At 37.0% G+C, this 13993-nt stretch overlaps 1 long non-coding RNA gene across 1 annotated transcript in view; it reads right to left on the minus strand.

Moving 5' to 3' along the window:
• Window positions 1-405: 405 nt before the first annotated feature.
• The window catches only part of LOC128920555 (uncharacterized), a 159857-nt gene continuing 146269 nt past the window's right edge, over window positions 406-13993 (minus strand). The window contains exons 3-4 of the long non-coding RNA XR_008470646.1: window positions 7522-7696; window positions 406-2206 (exon numbers count right to left, since the gene is read on the minus strand). This is a non-coding gene — a long non-coding RNA (uncharacterized LOC128920555). The remainder of the gene's footprint in view (window positions 2207-7521; window positions 7697-13993) is intronic.

Consider the following 13993-nt stretch of genomic DNA (forward strand, 5'->3'; position numbering starts at 1 on the left):
ATCAATCAATCAAACTATGGATTCAGAGTAAACCGATATACCATATAAGAAGATGACAAATATTCTTCAATATCTCTACCTCTCTCACTCAGCCTCTCTATCTTCTACTTTTGATACAAATAATATTTATCTCTCAGCCTGCCTTGTATCTCTCTATCTGTCATGGTAAAAACAATTGTTTGCTGAACAAAGTTAGAATACCCATCGCACACCGACTTGCATCCGACAACAGTTTTTGCTTACACCCACATGCAATCAGCACTAATATGCTTGTACTTTTGCAACCCATTTAAGTATTATGCAAAGATGTAAATTGAATATATTTGAATCAGAATTCACTTTTACCGAACTGAAAGCAATTAATGTGAAGTGAAGTGCCATACGTAGTATTCTCTGGTGCAAAAATATACGAAATAATTAAATAAATATGTGGGCACATTTTCAAGCCATTATCAAAAACACTCAAGCATCCTTTGGGAAATTACTCGATTTCGAGGTCGGTCCTTTGTGCCAGTTATATAATGCCACATATGAGTATATGTAATAGTATATGTAAAGAGGTGAGAGATTTTAAAATATTTAAATGCCACCAACATATTGTCATATACTCGCACTGTGTTTATAGTTTTCTATCGCAAAAGATTTGCAACAATTATCAAAGGCAACAAGGGGAGAAGCTATGCAAAGGACATGCATAATTGAAAAAAGTCAGAACAAATATAAAGCCTAAGATGCACATTGAATTTGTATGGGTGCCGACTCTCGATTACATGCTGGTAAGCATATTAATAAATTCTCTCTCAAGAGTACAGAGTCTAGTGATTGAAACTAAAGAATACGGCGTATATTTGCTTAAACCGAATAAGAATACGGAAGCAATTTGCAATCAGGATTAGCTATAGAGTTCCCATAGTATGAGCGATCTCAAGAATCTCTTACCGAAACACCAGTTGTATGAGACTAGAGACAGAGTCTAGTGATTGAAACTAAAGAAATTCGGAATATATTTGGTTAAACCCAATAAGAATACGGAAGCAATTTGCAATCAGAATTAGTTATAGAGTTCATATAGTATTAGCAATCTCAAGAATCTGTTTCCGAAACAGCAGTTGTATGAGACTAGAGGCAGTCTAGTGATTGATCTAAAGAAATTCGAAATATATTTGCTTAAACCCAATAAGAATTCGGAAACAATTTGAAATCAGGATTAGCTATAGAGTTCCCATAGTATACGAATCTCTCAAGAATCTCTTTCTGAAGAGTAAGTTTGAAACAAGTACGTTCTTATAACATTATCCAAAGAGACGAACTAGTTGGAAAAGAATTCAGACGTCTCAGCACATGATGGGTTCTTGGTGTTGACATACAAGGGTTAAAGTAAAGTATCGTCAGTACCTTCACAAAGAACTCATCATCTCCGGCCAAGTGAAATCTTCATAAATCTTCAAACCTTAGAACTTAACGTAACTTGAACTTATCTTTAAAGCTTTACTTCAAGTAATATTTCGGAAAGTAGTCAGAAAGAGAAGCAATACAAAATGATGATAATAATACTTCAGAAAAAACCGACACACAATTACATATGACCCAACAGGGTTGCATTTGCAATCGTACCAAATTTTCTACTGGTTGCCTCAGCAAGCTAAATTCAGTGTATTTACATATTGTAAATGTTGCAATTTCGGCAAAATATCTGCATTTTGTGCATGCAACAGGAGATTAAAATTTTATCAAAACAGGATGTGCAAGAAAATTTGAGAATTTTCATTTAATTGTTGCTTGTTTTTGTTGTTTATTGGTAAGTACACACATGCAGGCATTCTTATAGAGGAATATTAATGAACTGACAGTGCGTAATAAATCTGCTAATGCACAGTAACGATAAGTGTGCATACGTGCGACTTAAACAAATATTTTGCCTAACAAAATTGCATAAACAGAGGGTCCACTGGCATGCATGCAAATCTTTTGAGTTGGGAAAATATTGTGTTTCAAGTTTTAGGCAAAATGCGGCAATGGATGTAATTATGGAATAAGTGGCAAGCCTGGCAGGAAATGTAAGCGTGGCCTAGCTTTGTTCACACTTGATCTCGAAAAAATAACAACAAAAATAAATAAATGCAAAAATAATATTAAAATTAAATTGCGTTAAATTGCACTCACCTTTTCGCAGCACCCTGTATCGACTTTTATATCAACAACACGCCTGAAAATTGAATAAAATATTAATTATTTTCAAGTTTGTGAAATATTTCGGATTTATTTTAATTAAATATATATATGCACGCGCAAATATATTGTAAATAAATATATTTTCTCGATTTCTACTGAATTTTTGCAGCAAACTTCAAGCTGATTTTCTGCAAGAAATCGAATGAATTTCAATTGCTGACTAAATATATATATACGTACGTATGTGCAGAGTGTATGTAGTTCATGCCTTAAAGGATATGTGTGCACTCACAGGAAATTATAAAATTTCAATAAAAGTATGGCCAAAGTACTCTAAGCGAAACGGAATTTTCGATAAACTGCAGACAAATTTCGTGAACACACACACACATATGAGCAGTATTTATGTATGTATGCGTTGGCCATATGCATATGCATGAATATGTATGCGTTTACAGTTTGTTGTGCGGCATGTTTGGCTCGGCTGCTGCACACCGAGGGCTCCGTGCAGCTGACAGTGTGTGTTTCATGCAGAAAAATTCAAATTTCGTATTCTTGTCGCAAAGCAGCGGCGTTGGCATATCACGAGCCGAGATTGCTGCCGGAAAGTGAGTAAGGCAGTATGAAGCTGGAGCTGGAGTGGCTGCAGGAGCTGGTGTAAAAGCGCCACCCACCGTTGTTCGTTCTTCGTTATCACATTCATATAAAAGTATCTGAATGCATGCACAGTCGTAAATAATTTTATTTTGATGTTTTGTTTTGATTTTTCTTGAGTTTCAGCCTTTTTTTTCTGCAGTACTGCCGCAGCAACAACAACAACAACAAGCTGAGAGTTATGTCCGAGTTATTTTTGTGATAAATAAATAAAACTGCAGTGTGTGCAGATTAAAATTCAAATTTCGTACGAGCACTGCATCACAGTCACAGGCAACGACACATACATACACACACATACCCACACAGTTAGTTACAAATTCCTGCATATTGTTGCACGCTCACTTGAAGCTTTTGGAATATTTTGTAAAGTCGTGCATATGCAACACGTCCTAGCTGAATGCATGTAGAAAAGCACGCATGCGCAGCTGTCGGTTTGTTAAATTCTAGCTTTACAAGATTCCCAGCGTCTGAACAAGCAATCAGCCTTTGTGTGTGTGTGTGTGTGTGTCAACAATTTTGCATTGCAGTATCGATTCTTAAGAGTCTAACTTCAGACATTTATTATTTAAATAGTTGCGTATAAGTTCTTCTTTGTCGGCTTCTCAGCGATTTCGTTGCATTACACGAGATTTCCGAGAGTTTCCATTAATTCCTCAAAATCCTTAATAATATTTCCAAAATTTAAAACTAAAGTTTTTCTACAGAAAAACTAATCAATTTTGTTTTCTTCTCAACCACTTTTCGTCATCTATAATCATTACTCATTGTAATGATTACTTATTTTTCAATTTTTTTTACTCGGAATTGTATTAAGTAGCCACAGAGTTGTATTTAAATACAGTCGTATAGAAAATACATACAAGTAAAGTAATCAAGAATAATTTAAAGTACGATTACTAATTTAATTACCTTATAATATTTTTAAATTTCAAAGTTTTTCCCTTGGAATTGTATTAACCAAGCAAAAACCATATCTATACTGTTATTAAGAAAATAAATACAAGTAAAGTAATCAGTAATCATTAAAAGTAATCGTAAACTAATTTAATTTCTTCACAACATTTCTAATTTTTACCTTCCGAATTGTATTAGGTAAGATAAGCTTTATATTTATTTAGAAAACAAAAGCAAGTAAAGTAATCCAGAATCATTAAAAGTAATCGTAAAGTAATTTAATTACTTTGTAATATTTTTAAATTTCAAATTTTTTCCCTTGGAATTGTATTAACCAAGCAAAAACCATATCTATACTGTTATTAAGAAAATAAATACAAGTAAAGTAATCAGTAATCATTAAAAGTAATCGTAAAGTAATTTAATTACTTTGTAACATTTCTAATTTTTACCTTCCGCATTGCATTAGGTAAGACAAGCTTTTTATTTATTTAGAAAACAAAAGCATATAAAGTATTCAAGATTCATTAAAAGTAATCGTAAAGTAGTTTAATTACTTTGTAATATTTTTAAATTTCAAATTTTTTCCCTTGGATTTGTATTAACCAAGCAAAAAGCATATCTATACTGTTATTAAGAAAATAAATACAAGTAAAGTAATCAGGAATCATTAAAAGTAATCGTAAAGTAATTTAATTACATTTCATGATTACTTTTTTCATAATTACCAATAATTATATTTAATGTACTTATGTAAAAAACTGAAAATTCAATAATTCACAATGATTACCAGTCTATTAGTCTCCTTGATTACTAATCTAAGCATATATATCGCAACGCCTGTAATCCATAGCATAAATTATCATTGCTAACCCAACGCAAACTGTATTTAATGGAGAAAAAAATGTGTAAAATTGTGGAATAAAAAACAAAAAATCAGAGCAAATCCTGTTGACTTTCTATTTATGTTTATATGTTTGTGACAGACACTTCCATATCTACTATATCTTCAACACATATCTTTTCATTTTTCATTTAGCGCAATTCAAGCTTATTTATGAACCCAAAGTTCATTTCACTCAAATTAACAATCTACTTGTGTATACTGTGGAGAAACCCCTTTTTTTCTGTGTGTTTGCTTGTGCTGCCATTAACAATTTTCTGCAACTGTTCATTTCGATTCCACTTTGGCAAAATCAAATCATTCGGTTATCTTTGCACATTATTCACAACCGACTCACCACAACGCAGGCGATTTCGATTTCGAGTGCCCACATTTCAAATGCAGATGCCACATTTCGACCGTGCTACATACATACCGAAGTAAATATGTGTGAGCATGAGCATAAATGCCAACCAGTTTGAAAAAGTACAAATATAGAGCGCTACTCATTTGCACAGAAATCATCAGCCTCCCCGAAGAGTGGAAATTCGCAAATTCGTAATAAGAGATGTCATAACATCCTTTTCTTGTGTACCATTTTGCCTTTTCTATGGAGATTATGCATGCCAGCCCTTTATGAATTTCAGCCGAAATCTATGGGGACCATGACAACGACGCCGACGACGAGGATGTCAGCGCTTGACAGGCAACCCGACCGACCGACCAGAGGGTTCGAACAGTCAGTGAAGCGCACAGGGCCGTAGTGGAGCCGAGGGGCATACGAAGCGTGCGGGTGATAGGTCGTTATTTTGCCGGCAAATCCACTTCAGACATTTGCAAAAATCCCCAAAATTTATGAATAAAAAATAAAATCAACCGTTGGTCAGTTGAATAAAAACAAAGCCAAAAATAAAAATCCAAAAAAAATAGAAAATGAAAAAGAATTGATACATTTCCCGTTGTTGTTGTTGTTATGGCAGAAAGTCCAGAAGCAGTTGTTATTGTCGCACATTTGTGGGCATGAAGCGCATTAAAATGCGCACAAAGCGCACAAGACGCTAAAACCCGAATCACCATTTTATTAAATTAAATCAGATTTCCGAATCATTGATGCCCTCACACGCCAGCGGCTAGCGAGTCATCGAACTGGCAGTTACTCTGCGCATAAATGGACAACCGGATGTCCGCCGCACTCATGCTGTGACACAATTGGACACACACTGACGGGCTTGCTCTCCACAAAAAAAAATAATAATAACAGTAAAATCTTTGCATATTTTAGTTCCGAAACAAAACTATCGTATTGGGAAAAGAAGGTACTAAAGCAAGAAATTGAATTTAAAATCTTTGGGATTTTCTAACCATCCATTTGTGACTCTCGGAAGCATAGCACATCATCTACAATAGATCCAAAAATAAAAAGACGGATGCCTAAAGAAGCGTTAAGAAGAGAAGAAGAAAGATCATCCGAGGTAACAGATCATAGGTAACAGAAAATAATTTTCGAAACATCGAGGCTTATTTGAAGAGTTCTTTTCGTAAAAATAGTAATCTATTGAAGAATAAACCACTGAGTATTAACTGATATTTTGAACAAACTACAAAATTTTGGAAAAGGTAAGGATAATGCTTTATGGACAAAAAAGATCGAAAAAAATGTGAAGCCAAATATAAAGAATAAGAACCGCAGACAAATAGTCCTCGCACGATACTAATTACTCTTTGAGTGTTCACTTAAAACCACTCATCTAATAGCCCCCGTTCTATAGACCGACCCTGTCGAAACAGTTCATTTAGAACAGGTATAGAACCTTTAGTGAGCTGACATCAAGTAAAGACAGTCCCTCTGAGGACACTTTTATATTCCTACAATAAAAATATTGATTTACATGTGTCTCTGTGGAGAAGACAAGCCGAACCCTCACAACCACACGTTGTATATACACCGAAGTTGTTAAATTCAATTAAATTGTGCCAACGCCAGGGGCATACGGATCATCTACACTACCCTTAGACATCTATATGTATAAAAACGAGCTTGTCTATGTGCTGCCGAAATACTCATAGTCACTCTACATCCTCTTGGTTTCACAATTTTTGGTTTGCATATTCAGGAAGCCTTATGTGAGGTTCATAACGGATTAGCAATTTTTAAATAAATTAAAATAAACCAGCTGAAGGCGGATGGTGTGGGCAAATATCGCTTACACAAATGCTTAACCTGATGAATATGGGTCTGCATAGTTTTGGAAGAGCTTAGAGTAAGAGAGCATATATGCAAATGAGACTTGGCACAGCTTACTGGAGTTTTCGCAGGTTGTAGCTGCTATAAATGCAGGAAGAGTTCTGAGTTTAATAAAACCTTGTATCGAGCCGATTCATAGAATAGTAACTAATGGTTGATTATTATTTTTAAAAGGGGAAAAATAACTTGATTCGAAAGATAGACTTTAAACATAATTCGAGAGCTAGAGAGAACTAGACTTCGAGAACTGCTGCGAAAAGTTTTAATTTTTCAATTTTCAAATATTTTAATTTAAGCAAAATTCAATCAAACCTCTGATTATATATTCGAATAAATATATTGGTCTATATGTATGTAAATAACTGTATAAACAAAATAATTGAAAGAGTCTCGAATTCGAGTGAAATTGAAAGATCAAAACATGATTTGCCCAGGGAGTTCAACAACGCCAGAGGGCGACACTCACACAGTTGTGCTGGGTCATTGTACATACAATTCGCTCGCCCCGCGGCCGAAATAATAATAAGTTGATATATATGGTTTATTGTATTGTACTAGTATAACTGTGTGTGTTGCATGTGGAAATGTGTAACATTGTATCGAAGCTGATGTTGATGAAATGTGAAAATATGAAAATCAAATTACAAAATCGTCAAAATGAAATACTCACAACGGAGCGCTGCGCCGCACAAATTTGTTCGAGTGCCATTCGCATAGCTGAATAAACATGCAAATAGCTGGATGGCTGGCTGGATGGATGGTTGAACGTAGTCAGGGCAATGAGCAGACAATACAATCAGCATACAATCCACACGCCGGGGAATAGAGACGTTGCACCGTAGTACCTATAGTCAAAGTAATAAAATCACATTTTCCAATAAGCATGCGAAATAACTCGATAAATTAAAAAAATAAAACCAAAACAAAGCATACAATAGCAACAACAACTATCACAGCATTGTGCGCTGGTCATTGAACGAACAGCGAGTTGTTGTTGCAACTAGCTACTCATCTAACTAAGCAAGTGCAAATAGGAGTTTGAGTTCGAAATGGAGAAGAGCAGAAACACAAAAAATATACAAAAAAAACAAGCGGATGTGTTGGAAATTACGGCAGCAACGTGCAACGCTTGCAACGCTCGAGGGCACAGCAATGCAAATGGTGGCATTTGATGAGCGACGTGAAACAATCAGGAAATTATTGAACTGAAATTGGCTGGCGTTAAGCGTTGCCACACGTTGCAGCTCACATGAAATTATTATTACACTCGCTTGTAAATATGAATTGCTTATGCACAACTCTGTCTGTGTGTGTGTCTGTCTATGTGTGTGCGATGTGTTCATTACATTTTCAAATTTGTCGCCAATAATAACACTTGCAATTGTCAGCGCCGTTTCGCTGAATCGTTGCCATGACGCTGGCAGCGCAATAAATTAGAAGCGCAGCCACAAATCCAATTTCAAGTTTTAAATTATTTCCGGCAACAATGCAAATATGCTGCAAGCATATCCAATTAGCAGCTGATTAAATTGTATTGCAACGTCTACACGATTTGCACACTAGCTGCAGTGTTGCAAGTATGAATTACACACACATTGACAACGAATATGGATTCTGATTATGTGCATAAGAAGTGAACGATAAAAGCAAAAATTTCAAACTAAAAAATATTATTTTTGGAAAACAGCTGATTCTTCAGGCGTCTAATATGTTTCAGAGGCTGACTTGGGATATGGAACATGTGCCGTTGCACAAGAAAACCTTGAAATTTGGTTTCAGTCATTTAGCAGCAATAATTTTTCTTGAAAAACCAGATTCCAGCTCTGCTCTGACGCTTCTGACGGAACTGATCATGAAATCATGAAGGACTAGGACAGACTTCATCGAACATATTGAGCTATTTCCAGAAATTGTCATATAGATCGTACTCAGCGTAGAACCTTAAATTTCCTTCAGCTGAATACTGTACAAGACTGAACCGAGTCCCGAATCCATGATCAGATCCATCAGAAACCCTGAATTCGGCCGCAGAGACACCTACACATCGAACATATCGAACAGTCCTGAACCCAGTCCCGAATCCATGATCAGATCCATCAGAAACCCTGAATTCGGCCGCAGAGACACCTACACATCGAACATATCGAACATATGACAGAATTATCCAAGCGATCTCTTGAAAACCGGCTTTAAAATAACTAGCCATGGAAGTGTAGTTTGAATACCAGGAAGTCAACTCAAAACCCACTTTTGACTAAAAAAAACTTGACTTGCTGAAACCTGATCGTCGTTGGTTCTTACGATAGTGCAACATAGTCAACTGATCGAATGAGCATCTATTGAAGATTGAAAAAAATGGTTCAACATCGACCCGAAGTTCAAGATCGGAAAGGTTTTTAGGAAAGTATGAAAACAGCCAAATTCTTTAAAACTACAATACCTCAAGATCCGTACAGATCCAAGAGCAGAGCGTTTATTGTAATATTTGTCACCTTATTCAGTGAGAAAAAGAAATTGGAACAACTAATAAGAATTTTTTAAGTATTTGAGGCAGTAGTCTGCTTTACAGGCTTCAAAAAATCGATTATTTTCTTTTGTTTTAAATCTCTTCCAAAACTATCCAAGAATATGTCTTCAAAATTCCAGAGGCCAATTCGACAGATTTTCGAAGCAGATCTGTTTTAGTGGCCAAGCGTCGAGCAGGTGCGAATACTCAGGCATACTTTAAAGCGCATTTTCTCGAGTTTTCGTTTTCACAAGTGTTCGAAAACAGTGCCGGCGATAGCAAAAAGAATATATGTCCGAGCGAAAAAAACCAAAGTGATCTAGCTTCAGTATTAAATTATCTTCTATTTGAACTAAAAAAGTTGGACAAAAGTATTACTTAAACTACTTGTTTTGCAACTTAAAGTCAATTTTTTTTCTTAAAAAAGTGAATTTTTTTTTCAAACTTCGAAAAAATTTGGAATTTTATAACTTTTTCGGTATTTTTTAGTTCATAAAGAAAAGAAACTTATAAAAATTAAAAAAAAAATTGGTTCGACTGTTTCAGATGCATCGCACGACCTCCATTATCGGCACCGATTTACAAGTGCAGACTAATGGCGCTTCAGAAAAATACTTACAACTTTGAAAAAATTTCAAAATTTTTTAATAATAAATATTATTTTTTAAGCCTTAAATATAGTACACTATCGTCTTAAAATTCCGTTTACCGCAATCAAAAAAATTGCTAAAAAAACGTTTTTTTTCGGCTTCTAAAGCAGACTACTGCCTTAACCCAAAAATGATATGAACTGAATTCCTTCAATTCATTCTTCAAAATTAAAAAAAAATATTTAGTTATGTTCCCCTTTTATTTTCTTATTTTCGAACGATTTCCTCTCTAATTGCACTCTTCAATGCGTCTCTACGGATCATACTATATGGAACTCATCGGCATACAATTGCTGCGAGTAGTTGACAGTTGAGTCACCATACTGTGTATTCGGAGCAAAAACAAAACACACAAAAACTATTAAACGCTTAAAGTCCCTTTCGTTGCGTTGAGTGCCATGAAATATCCCTGATGGCCCAATGATATGCGATTTTAATGCCAACACGGCTGCAAACGCATTCATCTTGTAAACGATTGACAGCAGCGGCGCAGACGGGGAATGAAATAATGAAACAACGCAGCACACAATGAACGAAAGCGAGAAGCACACAAACACAAAAAGCAAAAACAAAGACACGAAGCAATAACAAAGTATAAATAAAACCGAAAGCAAAAACATGAAAGTCAAGCCAATTTAATCGTCCCTGTATCGACGATTTTTTACGAGTTCGCCGCTGTTTGCCTTTGCTTTAGCCATGCATCATTGGCGCAGATACAGCTCCACATGCGTGCGCAAGCGCACAGGTACACGGGCACAAAGCTAAGTCCGAAGCAATTTAGTGTCGTTTCTTGTTTATTTGCAGTCATTTGATTGCTGTCTGCTGTTCACCGCTGCCGCTGCCGCGCGGCAACTTGGTTTGTGGAGCATTGCTACCTTGAAAATTGCCAACATTATGTCGCCGACACTGCCAACTGCCAATCGACAAAGTGTCTTTCTTAGTGCCTTTCATTATTTTCACTTCCCTTCTGCCGTCTTTTGCTGCCGCAGCTTGGTCCCATTGTCTTCAGACCACATCCACTGACGCCTCGGGCGGGCAATCGTTGCGCGGTTTTCGCTGTGTATCACTTACAATGGAGCTGGGTGCGATCGTTTCGTTGTTCAATTGTCAGCGATCCCCAACTGTCAATATGCTGCCTGCGGTGTTGCTGGTGTATTAATGCAGCTGTTGCTCTTGCGTGCCTCTTGCCTTTGGCTGCTTGTTCGCAGGCAAGGTAGGAAAAGAAAAAAGTGTCTACTCTTCAATACAACATTGTATAAATGCATATGCGATCGCTCATCCAACTGTTGTTGTTCAATTGCTATTGATCCGCTGCGTCCGCTGTGTCCAAAGTGGTTTCCACTGTTTTCGCAGAATGTACGAGTATCTCCGCATTCTTAATCATGGCTGACCATTGTCGAGATAACCCGGCTTTCTTGCATAAATTTCGGCTTTTTGCTGTCGTTTCGCTCACTTTGACTTTCATATATGCAGGAATTTCGTCATTTATCCATCCTTTGTTGCTGTTGCTCATAAGTGGGTAGTTATGGAGGCATGTTTTTTATTGACTTCGTTTTTCCTTCTTCGTGAGCCGTTTTTTGCAACAGTCGTCATCGATCTACACAATGTTTTGTTGTATTTTTAATGTCTTCTCTTTTCTCACTTTTCAGTCAATTATTAGTGCTATATCTCATATCTGTATTAACAGTATTTAAAGGATGGGCTTTGCGTGATGGGCGCAGCATAAAGACACGGTTCTATAAATATATATTTTTTTAACGATCCATTGAAAATCACCGTATTCCTGACATGAAAACTTACTGGAATTTCTCCTAGGTGTTTGATTGTCTAAATTAAACTCATAACCTGTCTGACATCACTTGTTCTCTCAACATGTAAACAACCCTTACATCACGTGATCGCTTAAAATGTAAACAAACCTTATCATGTGATCCCTCAAAATGTAAACAATCCTGACATCACGTGATCTCGGGTCATTGGCCTTTGGCCGAGGTTTGTTTACATTTTAGCCGAGGTCATTGACCTTTGGCCGAGGTCATTGACCTTTGCCGAGGTCATTGACCTTTGCCGAAGTCATTGACCTTTGATAGGGGTTTGTTTACATTTTGGCCGAGGTCATTGACCTTTGACCGAGGTTTGTTTACATATTGGCCGAAGTCATTGACCTTTGGCTGGGGTTTGTTTACATTTTGGCAATTTTGGCTGAGGTCATTCACCTTTAGCCGGAGTTTGTTTCAATTTTGGCTCAGATCACTGACTTTTAAACTGACTTTTGGACTGAATTTCCTTTTAGTTTTGGACAGTATTTTGCTAAAAACTGTCACCGGTTGGAGAAATTTTTTTTAATTATATATATGAATTGTATACTGTTTCAAGAAGGTCACGGAAACCCACTATTTTCAAAGAATCTTAATGGATAATACTGAAGACAGCTGTGATTTCTACGACTGAGCACTTGAAGAGCTTAGGCTACTAATATAGAAAATATCGATCGCAGCGAGCAATGACATTGTCAATGACACTCGGATAAAGCTCGATTATAACTTAAGCTTCCATTATAACTGTATATGAGTATAGGTAAATAATTATTTCGGTGAAAAATCAAAGGAGATTGATTTGGCAACGCAAACTCTGTCAATTAACTGCGCTTAATATTACTCAAATTTCAATCGCAATTGGCGGCAAAGGCGCACACATTCATGCCACACATATGTATGTGCCACACTAAAACAGTGGCAGCGTCGAACAGACGTTCTTCAAATCTGGCGAATATTAATGGTGCCGTCAAGAGAATTACGCTTGAATTGGTGCGCTTGGAACGACAGATAATCGCCGAGGCAATGGCAAGCCAGCCAATGCACTGGTGGTCGTTGCCATACACATTGCTGTTGCTGCTACTGTTGTTGTTGTTGCTGTCGGTTGTGGCAATTTAAATTCCGCAATTAAGCGCGCCAAAATATCTCATTTCGCCAGCTACCAATTTCATATGAAATGTTTATCTGCGACGCAATCAGCGAATGTTCTGAGTCCCACACACACTCGCTCACATAGCCACGTGCTCTCCCTGCTCGCAGAAACACACATCGCATGGAAGAAAGCATTGTTGTTATTGTTATTGTGCGCCGATTGTTGCCGCTGCTGATTTGTTTGTTGTGGTTGCTTTGTTGCCTACAGCCTTTGCTGCTGTGCGCCGACGTGGCAGGGGTACCTGCAGGCCTGCCAGCCGTGTTGCCACAGCGCATTGCACGCGAACTGGCAATCTGTGCCACCGCCAGCGCCGCACAGACACTCGCTTTCATCGCGGGGAATTGATACTCTTTCGCTGTTGTTTTCATTTCATTTTTGTTGTTGTTGTTTTTTATTGTACAAACACGATCATACATATGTGCACATGTCTGCTGACTCACTGTTGCAACAACATTTTGCACTTCGATTTCTGCCACAAGCTCTGGCTCTGCGCGTGTGAGTTATTGCTACCTGCCTTCGCACTTATACTACACTACAAGTAAATATGTACTGTTGCATGTATGTATGTGTGGCACATAGTATGTATGTGTGGTACGTAGCATACACACTCATATGTTTAATGCCACGGCAGTGCCTCATTTTCACTTCGTTTGTGCGATAATTTATGGCCGATGATGCTTTTAAATTCGTCCAACAGCAGCAGCAACAACAACAAAACGAAAATAAATAAATAAATATACAGGTAAAAGCAAAAACAACAACTGACAGCCTACAATAACAACTGCCATTTTTGTTGTGATTTTCGGGTAGAGGCAATAATGTTGCTTCAAATAATTGACGGTGTTGAGCACAGGAAATTTGCCCGAAAGATTTATTTCTTTGCATGTCAGTGCAATTTGATGCACAGCATTGTCGAATATATACATAAGTTAGGCCTAGAACGCAGCGCAAATACCTCGTTTCTAATGGACTCACACATATTAAGCAGCAGACATACATACATACACGTTCACACATAA

The sequence above is a fragment of the Zeugodacus cucurbitae genome, chromosome 3, assembly GCF_028554725.1.
Source record: "Zeugodacus cucurbitae isolate PBARC_wt_2022May chromosome 3, idZeuCucr1.2, whole genome shotgun sequence".
In the NCBI taxonomy this organism is placed as follows: domain Eukaryota; kingdom Metazoa; phylum Arthropoda; class Insecta; order Diptera; family Tephritidae; genus Zeugodacus; species Zeugodacus cucurbitae.